At 32.0% G+C, this 22,502-nt stretch overlaps 1 long non-coding RNA gene across 1 annotated transcript; it reads left to right on the forward strand.

Annotated features, from left to right (window-relative positions):
* Positions 1-13,425: 13,425 nt before the first annotated feature.
* On the forward strand, positions 13,426-14,221 carry LOC128193950 (uncharacterized). The gene is made up of 2 exons (XR_008245173.1): positions 13,426-13,928; positions 13,999-14,221. It is a non-coding gene; the product is annotated as an uncharacterized LOC128193950 (long non-coding RNA).
* Positions 14,222-22,502: the final 8,281 nt, after the last annotated feature.

A 22,502-nucleotide genomic window follows, 5' to 3' on the forward strand; every position in this document is an offset into this window, starting at 1 on the left:
AATTTTCTTGTAGCAATCAATAAAGTAGTCAACAACTTCAGGAGGTTGGAGTAGGCGTGGTCTATGGCATCTTCCTGTAATATATTCTTATAATATATTTTTATAATAAAAATTTGTTATTTTTTATTAAAGTTTAAGAAGAAAGAGATTATCTTTCCAAGAGCTTCGCTGCAAAATTTGAGTTCCATGTTAAACACATGAACGTTGTTATATTAAATAGTTGTAATATCTACTATCAAATAATTAGTTGTTCATATGAAATACTCATATATCAAAAATACTTATCTTTGTTGATGAAATTTCACATAGAGATGACGATCCATGTAGTGTAGCGCTTTGATGAGAATTCTTGTTGTTGATCCGAAGTAGCAATGTTGAGACTGAGCGCTAGTCTTGGTTCCTTGTGATTTCAGTGGGATGTCGCTCGGCTCCACGGTGGGCGCCAAAATGTTTCGTTAGGGATTTGTGTAGGACCGAGAGACGTACCTTTCTGTAGTAATCTTCTTGCTTTCCAATGCTTGAGTTGCGTGTACCGCTCGGTTGGACTCTGGATGTTGTTCGGTTGTACTCTTGATGGGGGGAGGTACCTGCAAAAGGCACTTCGACGCTCAAGTTAGGAGCAGTTTAATGAACTATTTATCATAGTTGAATATTTTTGTCTCGTAAAGTGTGAGTTGAACGTAGTTGAGTCTCAATTGAACGTAAGTAGAACGTAGTGGAGTCTTAGTTGAACGTACCTGGCCTTTGGCCTTGTCAGCGTATTTATAAGTGCTTCATAGATCAAATAAAAACAACCTTACCTAGAGATCCGGTTAGTTACTCATAAACGGCTTTATCAATATCTTAATCGATTATCAACATCTTCAGATCTACAATCAAATATTCTTGATTATTTTATTCTCCTTTGATTATTTTATCTTCTGCTGGACTACTGACCCGATAGTACCTTAAGTGTTGGCCCAATTATGGCCCAACACTATTTAACGTGGTTGACTTTAGTTCATGCGGTTGATGATGGCCTGGTTGACCATTGTTGTGGTGGTGACCGAACAACTTACAATTGATAACCTTTCGGTATACACTATATCCGAAATAGGAGTGATTTGTTGAAAGTATACTTGTTTGTGCTTTGCAACATTAGATCATTCACAAACATAAGGATGAATGTTATAAATAAGGGATTCTTGGAATAGAAATATCCTAATACCTCTATTCTTGTTAGGAAGAACATCCCTTTAATTTATACATTTGCTTCAATTTCATTTTATTTCCTTTCTAAGAAGGCGTGATTACTATAAATAGAGGAATTCATTATATAATTTTCATGATTGTAATTAATAAAATTTTCTTTTCTCTCTTTTCTTTTTCATGAATAAATGTTTTCTTAAATTAAACATTGATTTAAACTTTCATGTCTTTGTTAATCTTGGTAGCATTTCACTCAATCCATGCTGAAAAAGTTGGGTTACCAACTATGATCATAATTATTGTCTATATATTTTTAAACTCATAACTAACATTATTTTTCATAACAAAAATAGGAAAGATTGTTAAGGCATAAATGATTTTAAATATGGATAAATGAAAGTCTAATTCTTATCGATCAATATGTTCTCTAAGGCAACCAACCCACAACTTTGATGATATAGTAAATTTTAGATTATTTAATCATGTCTACTTTAAGCGTAAATAAAGCAAAAATAGGTCTTCATGATAAAAGCAAAAGGAGCTTATGAAATATCATATATTTACTTTTAAAAAAAAAGAGAACAAAATGACTATATAAACAAAGGTTAGACTCTTTAGAATACTAAATTGGATTTAGAGCCGCTAGGCTAAAATCTATAGCTAATAACCATAATGTAATTCTTATACTTAATCTATAACAACTAAAACACCATAATTTGATTGTGATATGGCCTACTTGACCTCCTTCATGGAACAATTGATGCCACTAACTTTTAATGTCAAATTTAAATCAACATTCTATGATTTTTATAAATTTTAAAATATAAAGTGTAAGATACGAAAAAATAGGGGTCTTAAAAATAAAGTAGTTTTGAGACTTTAGATTATTGTTTGAAAATTAGTGTTCTTGAGTGTACATTTCTATTAGAACATAATTGTTATGTTATTTCTTTTATTTTATTTATATTTTTACCTAGGGGCAAAAAGGTCTTTTATCTTTTATTAATTAGGTGCAAGAAATTAAAATAGAGGGGTGTAGAAGGGAAAAACATGAAAATTAAATAATATGGAAAATTAATAAAAAGATATTATGTAAATCTTTTAGTTAAATGAAAATAGGAAATATAATTTTGGTGGCTTTAAAGATTAAAAGAGATATTATTATTAGAGAAAATCATTATTAGCTATTGTTAGATATTTTAAAAGATATTTTTGAAATATTACTAATTAAAAGATATCTTAAGATATTAATGGATGTAATTAAATATTATTATTAGATAATAATATTAATAACAATAATAATAATAATACATTATTGATGGACTTATTACAATAAATTAGAATAAAATAAATTATTGTAGGATTAGAGATAGAATTGGGTTGATTTATAAATATTAAGATATAGAGAGGGGGGGATGTGTTTTAGAAACCCTAGAAACTCTAAATCAAAAAGAGAAAATAGAGGAAGAGAGGAGATTGACATTTTTGAGAGAAGAAGAGAGAGAGAGCAACAGAAAACCTTAGTGCAGGGGAGGATTTGTGGTGTTTTTGAAGTTAGATAAAGCCCTAGTGTTGGCCAAAGTATGGGGAAGCGTACCTTTGTTTGCTTGTTTGTTGTATGTTATATATTTCTGATCATCTGGATTGGTAAGTTTTGTTTTGATTATCTGTGGTTATTGTTGAGTAGGGTTTGTGTATGCATGGGTATAGGGTTTTTGTAATATTTTTGATGGTTTTTCCCTATGAATATATTATGTATGTTTTGTTGGGTTATCCCAACAGAGGGTTTAATGCTAAGGGAAAATAAAGTTATGATGCTTGGGGGTTTCCATGCAAATATATGTGGTAAATGTGTGGTGATAATCATATGTTGTAGAATTGGGTTTTATTTTGGTATAACATGTGAATGATAGGATTTGGATTATTCAAGTGATGTATTATATGTGTTTGAGTATGTTTACACGGGTATGTGATGCTTGTATGCATGTAAGATGTGTTAGGTATGTTTCCACGTGATCTAGGGTTGATGTACATATGTTTGAATGGTTGAATCATGTCCAGGACGTGTTTCGATTCGACAATAACTGATTATCTAGGCGTCGTTGTTGAGTATGTTGCGAGAATAATCGATTATTTGGGATGATAATCAATTATCCCTTTTCTGTGTGATGTTTCTGTGAAAATTTCACTGAGATAATCGATTATATTAAGTGATAATCAATTATCACAATGAATTTTTGTGGAAATGGAGAATTTGATGAAGAATGGATGTGGACCAAGCCTGAGAAGCTGTGGAACGTGATGATAATTAGGGATTGAGGTTAGTGGTTATGTTTAGGGTCAGGTTTGACTTGTGGTTGAGAGTGGAGCATGAGTGAGTGTTGGGATGTACCTGAGTATGTGATTGATGAGCATGAGAGTGGGGGATAAGTCTACTTGTTGTACCTCGTAAATCCTGGTTCTATCTCCGAATATTGAGCCTTCCTTGTGTGCATTAGAATGGTTGTTCAAGTATTGAGCCTTCCTTATGTGGGGTGAAGGTCCTTAGCTGGATTGCGGGACTACTCGAGTATATTTGTAGGAAAGGTTACAGATGTCCTATAAGGGAGGCTACAAGTGAATGTAGGAGCGACTACAATCGGTGAGGTAGGGTATAGGAGTGAAATGGACTTTTTCCACTATGGTGTTATGGTACAGTGATGCTCATGTTGTTGTTCATGACTTGGATAGTCATGATGGTGGTGTATCTATGATGATGATCATGGTACATGAGATGCTCTAGGTGTTGTTATGTTGATAGTGATGTTACTATAATGGTTATTGTAAGTAGTTAACATAACTACTAATGGGTAGATAGACCAAGGGTCTAAGTGTGAGATGTTGGAGATGATATAAATGGTTAAAGATTGAGATCGAGAAATTCATTATGTTTGTTTGAATTATTTATGTTAGAAGATTAGGAATTCTATTGTTATTACTACGATGTATGGGGTGGTTATTTATGATTGATATAATCAATATGTTTATATCTTGTTATTATGATTGCTTTATCGGTAGCTTACCTCATATGTGTTTGTGTTTGTGTGTTTGTGAATGATATTATTGGCGATGATCGTATAATGTATTATACGTGAGCAGATGATATTACATATGTTCTAGAGGCATACTAGATTTGTGAGATGACGGGGAAAAATTTGGGTTTCTTTAAAAAGTTCTTTTGGTATAAACTTTTGAAACAATGTAATTGTAGTTGGTTTATTTTCTTAGTCATTTTAATTACTTTTAGAATAATGTAATTGGACAAGACTTTTAAAACTATTATGTTTTAAATAAGTTATGCATGTTTAAAGATAAGATTTTTGAAAAATATGTTCCCGCGCTATAAGAAAGTTTGAAATTTACTGGGTTTTGTAAACCTTTGACATCCCAAAATTTTGGGCATTACATAAAGCACAATCTAAGTCAATTATCAGAGGACACATATTGACTATACTCAATGTCTAGTATTCTTCATGTAAAAATTAATTAGGGCTTTAGGGATTGAAAATGTAATTTAGATATTAAAAAGAAAAACAAAATGAAAAATGAAAAATTGAGGGCGATGAAAGGTCAATCCAAACATTCAAGAACCAAAAAACTCCTAGTAAATGATGTTACCAGGATTGACTAGTGTAACCAGGAGTGGTGCTAATACTCAATTGTAACCTCATTGAAAATATAGTGGAACCCTCTAAGAAGTCTTAGAGGAGAATTGGACATAGCTCACTTGAGTGAACGAGTATATAAAACAATTGTGTGTTTATTGCTTCATCTTTGCAAAACATTATTTACAAAAACTGAAACTGCTTTCCTGTAAAGCTAATTTTTTATAAACGCACTTTCCATTAGACATCATTTTAAATTAAGAGTTGTCTTTCTTAAAACAATGTATTAGCTTTTCTAAAATGCTTGAAAAAAAATTTATTTCTAAAATGCTTGAATCTATGTAGATTGTTTAATCCTTAACAAAGTTTTTAAACGACCTTTTGGCAAAATATTTTCCAAAACATTATTCAACCCCTCCTTCTAATATTTTTTAGTTATTTCAGTTGGAATCAGAGCTAACCTCGTGGGGTTAGTTCTTAATAGGACTCAAGGAAACGATCATGAGGTATAGAGTACGAAAACTACATTGTTAACAATCCTCCTTTATTCAAAGGAGAAAAATCTGATTATTGGAAACAAATAATAATTGCATTGTTTGGATCCTGCCACATTGACATGTGGGATGTAGTCAAGAATGGAAACTATATACCTCTTGACAAAGAGGGAGAGCCACTTGAAAAAAATTAAATGGACTAACGAGTAGAAACAAAGGTACTTATTAAACTTTAAAGCTTGTAACTCACTAATGTGAATTCTCTCTGAAGAGGAATACACAAATTCACGACTACAAAAGAGCAAAGGAAATATGGGATGTCCTGGTTAAGACATGGGAAGATCAAGATGTCTCTGAGTTTGAGGAAAAAGGAGAAAATATTTGCCTCATGGCAAACAATGATGGAAACTTATTAGTTAACTCTGAAGAAGAAGTGAATAATCTTAAAAGCTCATCAGAACACTCTGACAAGGAGGTAGATTTTTTTAACTTAGACTCATTTATTGAAGCCTATTACAAAATATTATCAAAATGTACAAAAATAGCAACAATATGTCAAGAAGCAAAGAAACAAAATAGAAGAATTTCAAAAGGAATATATTTTGAAAAATAAATTAACATCATCCAAGAATACTGTATAAACCTTAGAAAACAATGTCTACAATTTGGAAGGTAAATTAATTGTGTTAAAAAGAGAAATGATAAAATTGTTTTGAAAAATAAAGAGCTGGTAGAAAACAGAACAATCGCAAAAGACTCTAAACGCCTTTAGTCTCTTGTACGTGAAAATTACACTCTACACAAAGTGTTAAACAAAACATTTAAAGGAACCAAATGTTTGAGACTCCTCATCAAAAGCTGCAAATATCCTTCACACAAACTAAGTTTCGAACACAACAACAATAATACATGTAATGCTTCTAAACCTACAAAAAGATCTAATTATGAATCTCTACCTAAAACAAACAAATAAGTACAACTAACAAGAGAGCACCCAAAGCTAGATGGGTACCCAAAAATCAAATTATTCATGTTGTAGATGTTTTGGACGATCCAAAGGAGATTCTACTCATAGTACTTGGACATTGTGCATGCTCGCGACACATGATGGGAGAGTGTAGTCATTGCTTGAGGATAAACTCCATCGTCTAATCACCCTCACTGATATGAAAATTTTTGAATGAGTAGATTTGATTTAATGCATTAAGCACAAATCATATAACATCTATAGACAATCATCAAAGACGCATTGCCTAAATGACGTCATGCCTAACATCGTCTAAGACATATCATCTACAAGACAACTACATATATGCATAAGTCACGTCTAGTGCTGAGCCTAAAAGATTCCCATAATAAATCATATAACATTCTTAAGTCAGAATCCTTATCTTGACTTTTCGTATCATCTCTTGCGTGTTAATCAAGTTATCAACTATTCGTCATCATCGAGAAGACAAATTGTTAAATCTTCCATCTTTTTCTAATACCTATCCACTACACCAACGCCTCCTTATTAGTATATCTTTGCTCTCGGGAAGAACAAAATCCTATCTCGTATCTAAATCGTACAATATGCATTAAATAAATTTAACAAGATATCATAATGTCTAGACCATTGTGCACTGACTCACAAATTTTTTTCTCTATTTAAACCAACGCTATCTTCCTTCGTCCTCACATTTTCAATCTTCTTAGAACTCTCAATCTTCTCTTCACCTGAAAGTCTCTACAATAACCCTGGTTCTCCTTACAACTAGCCAAACCAATGAAACCACATCCTGAACTTCCAACTGAACATCACCATCTAACCCTACTTCTAGATCAAGATGCTTATTTCAATCGAACTTTCTTTCTCACCTATATATTTAGAACTTACCTACCTTACGCAAGTGGTTCTTCTACCTAACCAACACCCTTCACTGTCGTTTGTCTTACCCTTCCACCACCACCTCCATCATAACTACCATCTTCTTCTTTCAAACCTCCATCTAAGACCTTTTCTTCTCCCTACTCCTTCCTTGACCTCCTCTTATTTTCTTCATCATTTCCTCGTCCATCTGCAACCCTCTTCTTCTAGGCCTTTTCTTTTTCCTCTGATGGAGTTTTCCCTTCACCTCCTCCAGGCGATGATGTCGTCTCTCCGCCTTCACTTTCTTGATGTTTATCAAATAAAGGGGAAAAGAGATAGACGTTAGTAATCGTCGATGTCGCGCTCGACTCAAATTAATATTGTAGATTAAATGTAGTAACTGGGGAATGAATCCTAGGTTGTCTCTCAAGGACCAATATTTGGTTCAGTCAAAAGCTCAAACATGTAGTGAGGGGGAGGGGGAGGGGGAGGGGTTGTGTGAGCAAATTTATGAATTGAAATCAACAGCGTAATTAACTCAGACTAAACAGTAATTAAAAACAGGTTGGCTACTAGTTCAATTCCAATGTTTCCTATCCTTGGTTAACAACAAATTACACGTTCCTCTTACCTCTAATCCAACACGAATTAACCAACTAAGCGAAGGTTAATCCAATTTTCATAAAATGCGAATTAAGAAAACGCAATTGCACATAATCAATACTTCTACACAACAGATTAAGCAATTATAGCTTCAAGCACACAAACTTAACCATTAAGTGTGAGCAATTTGTAACAAATGAAACAGATTAAGCATCATGTAGGGCAACAACAACAGAATCAAAATGACAACTCATAAATCTCAAGGAAAACAATGCAATCTCCTAGTGTCCAACCACACAGATTCAACCTTCCATAAAAACGACTTGAACATAGTGAAAACGAATTGAAACCATAATAGCAAAGGCAAGAACGAAATTGAAACTGAAATTGGAATGCGAAAATGCAACTAAAAATGAAGCAATACTGGAAAACGAACCTACAATGAAAATAGAAACGCAAGAAGAGGCGAACGAGAGTAAATTGGGACAAAAATTAAACTGCAAATTGAAAATGACACTAGAACAGTAAATGCGAAATTGGAATAAAAACGAAATAGAAAATGGGAAAAAGAAAACGAAAAACCTTAACCAGAGAAAATTGTTCACGTTCAGCACAATGCAATGGAATAGAATGGAATGAGTTAATTCCTAAGGGTGGCTGTTGCATGGGTACAAAACCCTAGGCAACTAGGCCAAGTCAGCCCCTCTTTTGAGCCTCTCAATTATTCACTAAAAATGGGCCCACAGTCCAAAGGTCTGACCCAACAGCTAAAAAACAAATTAAAAATGAAATTACAACTGAATAAAAGTAAAATGTTGAGGTGGAAAATGGTCGCCGACGTGGTAGCTCTTTTTATGTCCTAAAATATAATTTCTAAAATTGTCCTAAAAATAATAATGGAAATAATTAAGCTCAAATAATTGAAATTAATTAAAATAAGAATTACTGGTCAAATTAAGCACAAATAGCAAAAAATGAGAAAATAATGGATAGTTAAGCACAATTCACTAATTAAATTCGGTGCGAAAAGCCAAGTGAATAGAACAAAATAATGATTCATCAGTAAGCATCTCGAAGAGCATGTACTCAATGGGAGTACAATAGATGATAGGTTAACATAAAGTTAACATAGAATTTGAGGAAGTTATTAGAAGTCTTCATACATAATATTTATACATTCACGTTAATGAAATATGATATGCTTGATTAACTAATTATGCATGCCTTGTTTATGTATGCTTTGATTATTTTCTGAAAAAAAAAAACCCTCATGCATATTAACCACTATCATAATAAGGATGTTAAATTGATATATTGTTAAAATATTTTCTGCTAAATCCAACTACATCACCCCCAAAGTTTTCAAAAGATTTTGAAATACAAATATGCTTTTTGTGCTTACTGAAAACCGTATCGTTTGGATGTGTATTTGTTAAATACCAAACAAGTGGAGATTGTTAAGACAAGATCGTCTATAAGACTAGACCTTCTAACGCCTTCATGTTTTGAGGTTTAACAAACAATGATAAACAAAATAAGTATTTGATAAAGCTTTATCTTTTCAAAAATAATATTGTTGAATTAAAAACATTGTATGAAAAAGCGTTATGATATTTGAATGATTAAAGGAAAGTCTTTAGTAAATGCACTATTATGAAAGTAGACAAACTATCAAACGATATTCTCGTAAACGCGTTAGTATGTCATATAAGAGTTTTGCTAAACACGCTCGTGTTATATCTTGCTAAACAATGTTAAATGAGCTCTCACTATACCTTGTAGAATGATGCTTTTTGATAAACGTGATAAAGTTAAAGACAATGCTCCAAAAACATGTGTTGAACGACATCGTACTAAAAAACGCTCTTGAACTTAACAGAGATCACTAAAAGAAGCACTATTAGTAAACGCCTTGTATAAGCTAAACGATACCTTGATACAAAACGATATTTTCATCCAACGATGAAACATGTATAAATTACTTGGTATCTCTTAAAAAATGTTTAACCAATCAATTTTGTTTAAACTTTAAAAGCACATAGTTATTTTAACTACGCATTAAAGAGAATTAACTACATAACATCTCAAAACAACAAAATTTATAAGAAAAAAGACATATCTTACTGCATGCATATCTGCTGTACTCTTTGTAGTTGCCTATGTCAAGTATCCACCTGCTCTATCATATACAAGTCAGAAGTGGATGTTAGAAACAATGAAGACATTTACAGAATGTTCTCACCATCAAAAGTTGCGTTGAAAAGTTTGTACAACATACATTTGTTAAAGTATTGAAAAAACATGCATTCTTTGACAAGTTGACTTCAACCTAGGGTTGTTGCCTATAAAAAGGCTATAAAGATACAAAATTAAAAAACAAGTAGTATCTAACAAATATTTTGTCATGAATCCTATAAATAGAAGATACTTGAAGAGAAGATCATGAGAATAAGCACACGAACATGAAATATATCATCTGAGAAGCAAAGCAAATACTAAAGAGAGAACGAAAACCCTAAGCTTCATAAAATCATAAGCTTACACTTGTAAGAAGAGAGAAAATTCTACAAAGTCTATTAGATAGTGTTTTATTGTAAACACATCTTCTCTATGAGAATAATCGTTTAAGGCTTGTAAGCAATCTGATTGGTTGCACATTCTGAAGAGAATTCAAACACTTGTTTATTATCTCGGTTGAGTTAAACGATTACTAGGTAGCGTATCAGGCTGATACCAAGATTGTCTAGTGGAAACACAGAGTGAGTGAAACTTAACTCAAGGCAATGTATCAGGAAGATACCAAGATTGTCTAGTGAAAACCAATAGTGGGTGAAACTCAACTAGGCAACGTATCAGGAAGATACCAGGATTGTCTAGGGATACTAAGAGTGGTGAAGAATATTACACAACTAGGAGTGAGTAATACTCAGTTCTAGCCAGCATAACAGGTGTTACTAGGATTGATTAATGTAACCAGGAGTGGTGCTAATACTCAATTGTAACCTCATTGATTATTCGTGTAAAGGAGGGCATTAGAGTATATAACTTATTATTTTAAGTTTAGTTGTTGTTGTGGTTTTAAATTTAGTTGTTGTGTTGATTGATGTGTTACCTTGGAACATCGTTGTGATGGTTGTCGGGCTGTCTGTGATGATCGTTGAGTTTTTTGTAATGATTGTCGAGTTGTATGTGTTGTTGGCTGTGTTATTCTGTTTCATTGTCGAGTTGTATTGTTGGTTATTTAGTTATGTTTGAACTTGGTTGTGTTGTTAGTTGTTGAGTTTTGTTTGAACTTGGTTGTGTTATTGGTTGTTGGTTGAGCTATTTGGTGTGGTGTGACTCATCAGTCCGGTTGTCTTAGGAGACAAGTTTATTTATTGTCACGTCAGTTTGATTGTTGTCGAAAGATGTGATGTGTGATGGCTTGTTCGTCTCAATTGGTATTCAGAGACGAGTTTAGTGGTTATGCCTTCTTTCCATAACTTATGAAGTCGCAGTTTGTTGCTTTGCTTAAGGTTGTGGAGGTCGGGGAAAAGGAAAGGTTCAAGTGTTGCACCTTATCGCCTATGTGAGGTAGTGGGGAAGGGAATGATGTTTCGCTTGTAGGTTTTTGACTTGTTGTTGAGTATAGTGCTCGATGTGCAATGCATTGAAGTTTTTACTTGTAAGTCCTTGAGGAGCAAGGAAGACAGGTCCTTGCTGAGATGGTAGGACGACATACCATCTTGTTTTGGTAAAAAGGTTGTGTGACAGTGGTTACAAGAGAATGACATAACTATTTGGGCATTACTAGAGTGGCAATAATATGACTTGGTGTTTTCATGAATGTGGTTGAGATTCATCACTTGTAATGGATTATTTGGGTGATTTGAATTGTGTCGGTGAGTGCGGTATATTGTGTATTATCTTGTATTGTTTTCCACTAGTTCACCCTTACATATTTGTGATTGTGCAATGATCGTATAACTCATGTCGTTATATTTGAACATATAATGTTATAAATGATGTTTGTGTTGTATAGAGCGAGTAGACGCGTAGGGAAATATAATAGGGATTTTCCAAATGTATTTGAGATATTAATAAAGTTTATTTTAGAGGTTTTTGAACTCTATAATTTGTAATTGGATTAATTTTTATTTTCGCATTATTTTATTTGTTTTCATTACAATGAGATGAAGTTTTGAGTTTTTCACTATTTGGTAATAAAAGTCGTTTTTTTTTCTTAAATTAATTAATTACATGTGACATCTTGAAAGTTACATTATTTATGTGTTTGTTTATGTTAAATTTGTCCATAAAAGAGGACATGGATTTGCAAGGATCTTTAGAAACTGCATCCTCACTCGAATGCGAGGAAAAGAAAAGAAAGTCACGTCACACTTGAATGAAAGTACAAATTTGACCTTTTCTAACATTTCAAATTTTCTTACTGCATGCTTTTCTTATATTGTCTCAAGGCTCTTGTTTGAAGCATGAGGTTTTTACCATAAGCATGACGAGGAGGAAGCACTGAAGAACTAGATAAGCATAAACTTCCATTTATTTTGTAGAAGATTCAAAATGAGAAAGCAGAAAAGAGAGAAAAGAAATATAAAAAAAATGTCATATAAATAGTATTATGATATTAGTACAAGAAATTAATAATAACAATAAATTATATAATAATAAATAATAAAAAAGTAATAACATTAATAATAGTAATAATAAATAATAATTGTAATAATAATGTTAATAAATAATAATTACTATAATAATAATAATAATTAATATTATTATTATTCTAATTATAATTTTACTAGTTGATAGTTTTTAAAATAATAATTGATATTTTATTTTTAGATAATTTATAATAATTATATTTTATTTTAAAATAATTTTAAATACAAAAATAAAATAATAATTAATTATTTTTATTCATTAAAACAGTTTTTTAATTTATCAGAATAAAATTTTCACAAAGTTTTATTTTCAATTTTTCCAAATTATATTATTTTTTCTTAATTTAAACAACCTCACTTTATTTTATTTTTTCTCAAACCCAAACTCCTAAATCCATCATAAAGTGATGCCACCCTATATGATAAGTATGTGATAAGTGACAATGATCTATCTCATCAATCAAATATAAAAAGTGCATATTACTGTACTATCATGCATACAGATATATATAACTTATACATCAAATCAATTTTAAAAACGGTAAAAACATTCATTCAAATTGAGGACAGACTACCGCCTCCACGTGAAAGTCACGTGACGTAATTTCACATGTTTATGTTGGAATGTCACCACATTTGGTCATGCAGTTATAACTGACAGATTCATCATGTTTAGAATTCTACAATTAAATAAAACAATCTACTGATATAATTATTTCTTTTCAAGATTTTTTTATCATTTTATCATTATAATGATACTCTTTATAGATTGGAAGTAAATGTAATAGTTTTAAATTTGAGATGCATATATAATGACAACGATGTGAAAATTTAATATCTTTAAAATAAAATAAATGTTTACGTAGAATTTTAAAAAACAGCATATAAATACTACTAAAAAGAATTCACACTTTAACGGTGGTGATTAATTGCAAGAAAATAGTACCAATTTAAGAGAGCTGTAATTAGAATTTATATAACCGACTTTAATTGGATAGATAAATATTTATAAATTTTTTAGTTGTAGGGATTTGTATAATGTCAGCTTTTTTTCATCACTCTATCATAAACAGATATTTGAAGGGAAATAAAATAAAATGACATATTTATCCTATATCATAGTTCCTGAGGTTGGAGATAAAGATGGAGCACTCATTATAGGAAAGCAATCCACTGTGAGACCTTGATGGGGTGATGGATGACAGTGGTGAAGGACGTTGAGGAAGCCAGCGGCATCGTCGTTGAAGAACCACCGTGAAGGAGGCTGAAGAAGCACCATGGATGAAGTTGAAGAAGCACGAGGTTGGAGACCAACACATATTGCAGCAAAGAAGAGACTTGTACACGCGTAACCGATTCCAATTGGTCTGGAATCGATTCCATAACTGGTGTATTTGATTCCAAGTCTTGTATCTGATTCCGCTGTTCATGTATCCGATTCCGCTTGGCCATTAACCGATTCAAGCGATTGTCATGCACTTTGTTCTTGGTGACCAACATCCAGTGGTTAATGATTGCTGAAGTTGGCAGCCATGTCTAACCAGTTTGGCGTTTTGCAGGTGTTAGGAAAGGGAACATAGGTGTGGGCATGGTTTTGAAGGTGGTGGAGCTTCGCTTGAGGACGTGCTTCTGAAGGTGAAACTCGCTGTTTGGAGCTGTGGTGGACGAGGTGGTTATGTGATAATGCAACGAAGGTGGTGGAGATGTATAGTGTAGAAAAAAAAATGTGTTTCTGTTTATTTTTTTGGAATTTTAATAATACATTTATTATTCTTATTATTATTATTATTATTAATTTTATTATATATTTACTCTTTATTATTATTATTTTGAAATGATTTACAAATGTATTTATTGTTTTGCACAAGGAAAATGACTAAATAAGAAACTCTACAACCATTTTATTACAACCAATATATTCTCTTTATTATTGTTTTAAAATAATTTACCAGTGTATTTATTGTATAATCATCAATATTCAATTTTACTTAAAAACAAAAAATTATATCACTTGCTAGTAAATTACATTTTTAAAAAAATAAATTTAAAATATAATTATTTAACTTTACTGAAATACAAATTTATTTTATTTTAAAAAATAATTTTTTTTTTCTTCTTATAATATTTTTTACCAATAAATATATTATTAATAAATATCATTTTATATTACTTTTATCACTAAAGGCATTTTGGTAATCTTCATTTTCAATAAATTAAAATATTTTTTCATCTATTACATCGGTCAAATCCTACCGTAACTTTCACAAATTTTACTTTCAAATCCAGTCTCACTCATCTCTAAATCCCTTAAAAAAAACAATACTCAATTTACTCTCAAATCCACTCAAATCTATCAACTCTCTCTCCCTCAAATCCATCCTTCCAAGTGACACACCCTAACACTGTGTTTGTTTGGATGGATGGTACTATTTATGCATATTAGAGAAGATAGATTTGGGAATGAATATGCGTTCGTTCGTGTATGTTCATGTAAGAGCGAGTGAGAGCGCGAATTTGAGGGATGTGTGAGATTTTTATCCTGTCGGAAAGCTCAGATTTGCATGGATTTAAGAGGAAATGTTGAAATACCCCTCGAATATAATTGATTCCAACCCATAACACACAAGAGAATAAACGTTTATCTTGTTCCATAGCGACACCTATTCGATTCCAGCCAAGAGTGGAGAAGTTGTATTCGATTTCAAATGGAGGATATTCAATTACAATGCGCTAAATTGGGTTCCACAAGCTACGTATTCGATTCCAGGAGTAGTATATTCAGTTTTAGCTGAGGGTTATCCTTTATATATATTTTTTTGTTTCCATCATGAATAATAATAATAATAATAATAATAATAATAATAATAATAATAAATAAATAATAATAATAATAATAATCCTAAAAAATATATTGTTTTAATTATTTTATTTCAAAATTAATTTTGATTTTTTTCCACCTTATAATTTTTACAATTAAATATATTATTAACAATTATCATTTTATATTATTTTTACTACTAAGGACATTTTGGTAATATTTAATTTCTACCGATTAAACTATTTATTTTATCTTTCACATCAGTCAAATCTTACACTAATTTTCACAAACTTTACTTTGAAATTCAGTCTCACTCACCTCAAAATCCCTTAAAAAAAACAACAATCAACTTAATCTCAAATTCATCTATTCCCTCTCCTCCAAATTCATCCTTCAAATTGAACAGAGTCTAAGTGATACTAATTGTATTTTACATTAAATATTATATTGTAGTATGTATTTAATCAACACATAATTAATTATAAAAATGAAAATATAAAATAGTATAAATAAGGTTTGTATTCACTTTTGGGATAATATAAAAGACAAGAATTTATTTAAAAAGTGATATGAAATATCACTGTGAGTTTTCTCAACACAATGGGTAGTATCTTACTACAAATACAATATTTAAACACTCTAATAATTTGATAATGAATACAAACAATGTTATTACAAATCTTTCTACAACTCAGAAAACTAATTTAGCAAGGTTTCATTACTTTACAAATCATAACACCCTTTCTTGTTATATTTTTCTTCTTAAATGATGTTTTTATATAATCATTTGAAGAAAAGAGTTATTGTAAACCCTTCTATGTTTATTTCTTTTAAACCAACATCTCGATAACTTATAGTTCTTATTTTCACAAGTAAGATCGAACAAATCAAGTTTTAACAAAATTTTGAACACCATACAAACTCACATATAAATATATTGAAGAAAAAGTGTGATGGTTTGTCAAATTGTTAAGTAGAAAATTGAGTTCTCATTATTTAGATCATATCAAGATGATAACTTTTAGTCATTTTAGTACAAGGTATCATAGTACATTGTTTTGATATAAGTGTAATAAATCAAACTTTATATTTCAATGTGTTACATACAATGCAAGAACATAACAACATAAAAAGAAGAAACTTTGGAAGCTCCCTCTGAGCTTAAGCATCAGGTGTAGATTATATAGATCATGTAGATAATCTATATGCTTTGTATGTCCCCCGCCCCCCTCAACTTATTAACTTTTAGTTATTTTTTTTCTCCTCCATTTTAAGTAACAACAACAAAAAATGGACACATTTAATCAACATCCTCCAATTATTCATCATTAGATAAAGAACCATCACTTCAGATAAGGTTGTTGGTAACAAAGACTTCCACCAACTTACTAATGACTTTGCCATCAAAGTTTTCTTTCACAATCTATTCATTGACGTAGAACTAGTTTTAAGCTTCATGGTTCCAGCAGTTCCTTAGAACATGAACCTTTACCCATCTTACCAGATTAAACACCTTATCCATAGGGTAACTAGTATGTTCTAGATTTGAGAACTATATAAATCGTCTAGGAATGAATTATGTTTCTTGAAACAACAACATTTCCTTCCCATGGTTTGAGAAATATGGAACCTTTTATGTCACTTTTCTAGTGGCTATTAATGGAGGCATATGGAACCTTTAAGTAAAACTCTTATAGATCTAACTTAAATCTTGCACACAAACATATGTTATGCGTAATATTAAGCATGTTAGATGTAAGATACAATTAAAAGCCAATCATACATTTGTTGATTGTCTTATCAACTTCCATACTATTTTCATCTTTTTCAAGGGGTTAAATATATGCAAGGGTGTCATCATGAGCTTTGTGTTAGAAATTTTAATTTCTTCAACATTTCCTTGATTACGTTTTCTAATTGATGACAAGGTCTTTCTCTCTTTCTTTTATAAGGCGAAGAATAAATTTTGAGATTTTAGTGAAGTTAATAACTTCCTACTAATTGTAGCCCTATGTTGCCAATATACTTTTATATCTTACCACCTTATCATCTTCGATTAAATTATTTTTTAAAAACCTACCTTGTCTGTATCACAAGTTAAACAAAGGGGCACTAAAGCTTAAACATCATTTTAAGTGATTTGTTTTAGTTCTTCCCTGATGTATAGATATTAGTCTTCATCTACTAGATCTTCCCCTACGCTTTTAGCCTCAATCAATGACACCACGACGGTACTAGCTTTGTCTCTAAGTAACGATTTGGTTTTGATGCCATCATTTCTTTCACCTAAGATTTTATCTTGAGGATAAGATGAAACATATCTCTATACTATTTGAAGTGTTGATTAGAGTGAGTGACCTTTGTCTAATGCACTAGCTTCATTTTATGCTTTACATGTTTTTGATCTTTTGGTTGCATTTGTAGTTGATTTTTCATCAACCCGTCTTTTGTATGACTTTTTTATATTTAAATTTGAAATGTATTTTTAAAGATATGATAGTTTCATATTATTATGAGAAAATTCTTCAAACTTAACACTTATGATTTTCAATTTCTTCACAATTCATAGGGAGTCTTTTCAAGCATGGGTCTGATAAATATTTAATTTTGTACATAACAAGCAATGTTAATTCTCTTAGCCCAAAAGTGCTTAAGTAAAGAGTTCTCACAAAGTTTGGTTCTAGCCATCTCTTAGAGTGTTCTATTCTTTCCTTTCATTACCTCATTTAATTAAGGTGTTTTAGGTAAAGAAAATTCATGATGTATACCATTAGATTCACAATGGTTCAAAACATTCCCTTTCATTTGCACTTTTCTGAATCACCTTGTAAATAAACTAAGCAAATATTTCTTACAACATAATATAAGTGTAAATAGTATTTTTCTGAAGTTGATGTTAGCTTTGATATATGGGTTATCATATGGGAAAAATATTGCTTATTAGATATAAATGTGACTGTAAAGTGATGTATCATCTGCCAAACAAAAAACTTGCATCTAACATGAAGTATTATAAGTGAAAACCTTTTGTTTTACAAACAAAGTGTGATCATGTTTAAAACTTTGTTGTTTAACAAAAACTTAATCAAAATGTGAGTTGTTGAATTTGTCACTAACACTATTGCTTCCCCCTTTTATGTCAATGCATATCCAATTCAACCCTTCGAGAAGAATAGGTTCTCATGGATTAGAGGCAAGAAAGTTTCCTATGACCGAAAAACCATAAAGAGGTATCTTGAGATACCTATGATGAGGAGCAGATTGAATTTCATAACATGATGCGAGATGTTAATGTGGAGTAGTTAGAATAACGCCTTTGCATAGTAGAGAGAAATTTTTTGGCTAGAAAAGAAGGAAAACCACAATATCTAAACTGAGGAAGCATGAAGACCACAACACAATTGTGGATCTCCTTCCTCTTTACAAACATAACCCCAACCTTGAATAGTGTTTCTGGAAATCTTTTTCGGCATTTGTACTTGACAACCTTTGATAGAGATTGGATGATCCTATGAGTCGTTAAACCCTTCACTAGTAAAACGGTGTTCTCACAGAAGCTTTTATAGCTTGATTGTTTAGGTACTCTTATGTAGCGTCTAAAAGGAGTAGCTTTTAAGAAAAAGTGTGTCTGATGATAAGCATGTTTGTTAACTATTGGCTTAGCAAATATATGCTACGGTTGTAGATAGGATGCTTTTAGAACTAAGACACTAAGCACACACAATTTATATCGGTTCACTCAACCAAGCTACGTCCAATCCTCCACTAAGATATTTTAGAGAGTTCCAATATATTTTTAATGAAATACATATGAGTATTCTCACTACTCCTGGTTACAATAGTCAAACCTAGTAACCCCATTAATGTGAATAGAGACGAGTATCACCCACTCTTGGTTGTGAAGTATTCTTCATCATTCCTAGTATCCCTAGACAATCATAGTATCTTCTTGATACGATGTCTAGTTGAGATTTAGCCACTTCTGGTTGTGCATTATTCTTCACCACTATGGGTATCCCTAGACACTGTTGGTATCTTCTTGATACACTAAGTTCGATCCACTCCTGGTTGTCCTAGTCAACATACTAACCCTTATTACTATGACTATAACTTAATTTCACCCACTCTTGGTTGTGTAGTATTTTTACCACTCTTGATATCCCTAGACACTCCAAGTATCTTCCTGATACGTTGTCTAGTTGAGTTTGATCCACTCCTAGTTATCTTTTCTCCGTATGTGTCCATATCAAAGAAAACCAATAATCATGCCATGAATGATTTAAACATAACAAGCATAGAGCAAAGGAGAATAACCCTAACAATTAATGAAAGAAGCGTAAATAAATTGGAATCAATTCAAATACATGAGAGTTTAGAGGTTACATCTTCCCCAACAACATATGAATTTAGTTATCCATTGTCATGGAGAAACTAAGTGTACAATGGAATGAAAGAGATAGAAAAACCCTAAAAACAGAAGAGGAGAGCTTCTGCAACCACTTCTTTCTCCAGAAAGTTGAAAAAGTCTGAATTTGCATCCCTTTTGTCAAAAGACACTCCCTCTAGCACGTCCAAGTCCTTATATACAGTTGAATTGGATCATGGGCCAACGTTGCCAATGCTTATAGCCCCTACTTAAGGCGCCCTGACGAGCTTGCGAGAGAAGTGCGCTCAATGCCCTAGGAACGTCCTTGAAAAGGCGCTCAGGCGTGCTTGCAGTGCTGAGGGCTCCAAAAAAGGGCACCCAAGTGTCCTGCGAACTTCTGCAACCTTCTCTTCTGGTGCTCTTTCTATCCTTTCTAAGTTCCAACTCCTTGATATTTTAATCCTCTTCAAATTCATTTCAATTTCCTACATAATCAAGGGAATTTAGTGATAAAATCCTTTAGTATAACCTAAACTCTCTTATTCACACAAATGAGCTAAAAACATGAGTTTAAGCAAGCTTCTAAGTCAAAAGGATTGATTTAGTATCAAAATTGCATCACAGATACGGCATATTCAACCGTTATCACAACCCCAAATTTGAAACTTTGCTTGTCCTCATAGCAAGATCAATCAAGATATAACAATGCTTTAGCCAATCAAGCTCATAGGAAGTATTTCTCATGTCCACGTTTGCAGTTTCTGTACAGACTCATTGCAGAAGTAGTCAAGAGAATAGTACGTTAGATGCAATGTCACATGTTTGGCTGAGACAAGGTGAAATGAGAAGTTACTGCTACATTCTCAACAGAGCAATGTTTAATATCCTCATTCAAACTCAAAATAGCTTGAACTTCATACACATTAAACATTTCAGTTGAAATACTTTTTTCTTTTGTAACATCCAAGCATAGTACGTCCTCACATGTGATGTCGTGTAGAAGAAAAATTACATTTCCCTTTCCTCAACTATAACGTTTTAAATACAGGGTACAACACAATTTTTTTATGTCTGCCTTGAGTTGAATGAGCTATCATATGCATTAAAAACTGTTGATAGATGACTTTTGACTACTTTATAAATTTTTCCAAGAAACCTCGAGCGAACGTATTTCACACGAACCAGTAACACAAACATACGGTGTAAAATTTAAATGCCTAAATGGTGAAATGTATTTTTTCGTTGTTTTTTTCAAGGTCGTAATTGTCGGTGGAGAATAAGTGCATAGGACACTTGGAGTTAGAGGGAGAGGGACACTGCTTTTGGCAATAGAGCCAAGCTTGGTGTCATCTTTAATGAAGGGTCCAAAGATTGCACGGTTATGGCAGCATTAGTAGTAACGTCCAAAGATCGTTCAGTATGGCGCCATGGCCGTCTAGTAATCGACAGATGAGGATGATGAGTCTAGTAAAGAGGATTCTATGGAAATATCGGAATCACAATAGAGTTGTAGAATTACATGATCTATATTTTTTAGTTATAATTTAGAACTTTGTGTTTTTCTGTTTTTGGTTTAATTGTTTTATGTTTTGTTTGTATTGTTGGCTTTAAATGCCACATTTGTTTTGGTTTGACCTGATTGTACTTCCTGATTAAATATCAATGAAATCAGAATTTATGGTTAGCTCAATCTATGAATGAAAAATTATATCTGTGTTTGAGTGAAACAAATAGTACTTAAATCGATTACACAATGAGTATATGCAAATGAAGTATTGCTTACTATTACGTTCATAAATTTTCATTCTCATATATTATCGGTGATAATTCTTGCACTATATTGATTCTAAAATGCTTAATCTAGAAATACCATGAAAGGTTTTGCAGGAACATCAATTGCTGACAGAGATGATATGGAAAATCAACTTACAGAAAGCTAGAAGTCGATTACGACTGAGATCGAATCGATTGAATACCAATAGGGGTTAAAGATTCCAAACTTTGGGATATCTGTTATCTTTAAACATTGCTTTATATTCTGTGAATTTTTATTCTGCTTATATCTTAATTCTTATCCGTTGTATCTATGCTCTAAGATGATAAGAGAATAAACCGTGTTTGATGATTGAAATTGTATCAATTATGCTCTGTTATTATTGTCTTACATTTTCTTTGATACAATGTTGGAATATGCTTTTACATGCTCTGATATAATCTGATTACTGCATTGTTCATATGTGTTTTGAGATTGAAACATGCATAATGACAAGGGGAGCATTGCATATCTTTGATCTATTTCACATGTATTCATTTAAGGGGGAGAAAATCCTAAATCATGTGAATAATATTGTCAGGGGGAGCATCATAATCTATTTTTGATATATCTGATGCATCTCTATTACCAATTATCTTTGTATCAATCACTGTTTGCTTACCTTTTTTTGCTAATGCCCAAAGGGGGAGAATAATGATGATTGGTAATTGGTTGATAATCTGTATTGATTTGTGCAACATGGTTGTTTATTAATCCTGGTTGTGAAAAATAATTTTTCTTAATGGGTAGGGCCTAACCTTTTGAGAGTTAAAAAGTTGAAACTGATGAAGTATGTTACGAACATAGTGTGACCATCTATTCATGTTCGGCATAATGAGAACTTATACCATTTGGACTTGGCATGGAGAAGTACTGGACCAGCCTACCACGTCACGAGGAACGGATTATGTGGAAGAATGGATGAGTGATCATTTAGAGGACATGATACGTGATGTTGGTGAAGATAATTTTGGAAGAGTTAATTTGTATGATTCTCTTATAAATGATTCAGAGCAACCACTGTTCCCAGGATGCTCGAACTTTACATGTCTGTCTGCAACTTTGA

This window comes from Vigna angularis, chromosome 1 (assembly GCF_016808095.1).
Source record: "Vigna angularis cultivar LongXiaoDou No.4 chromosome 1, ASM1680809v1, whole genome shotgun sequence".
NCBI classification, from domain to species: domain Eukaryota; kingdom Viridiplantae; phylum Streptophyta; class Magnoliopsida; order Fabales; family Fabaceae; genus Vigna; species Vigna angularis.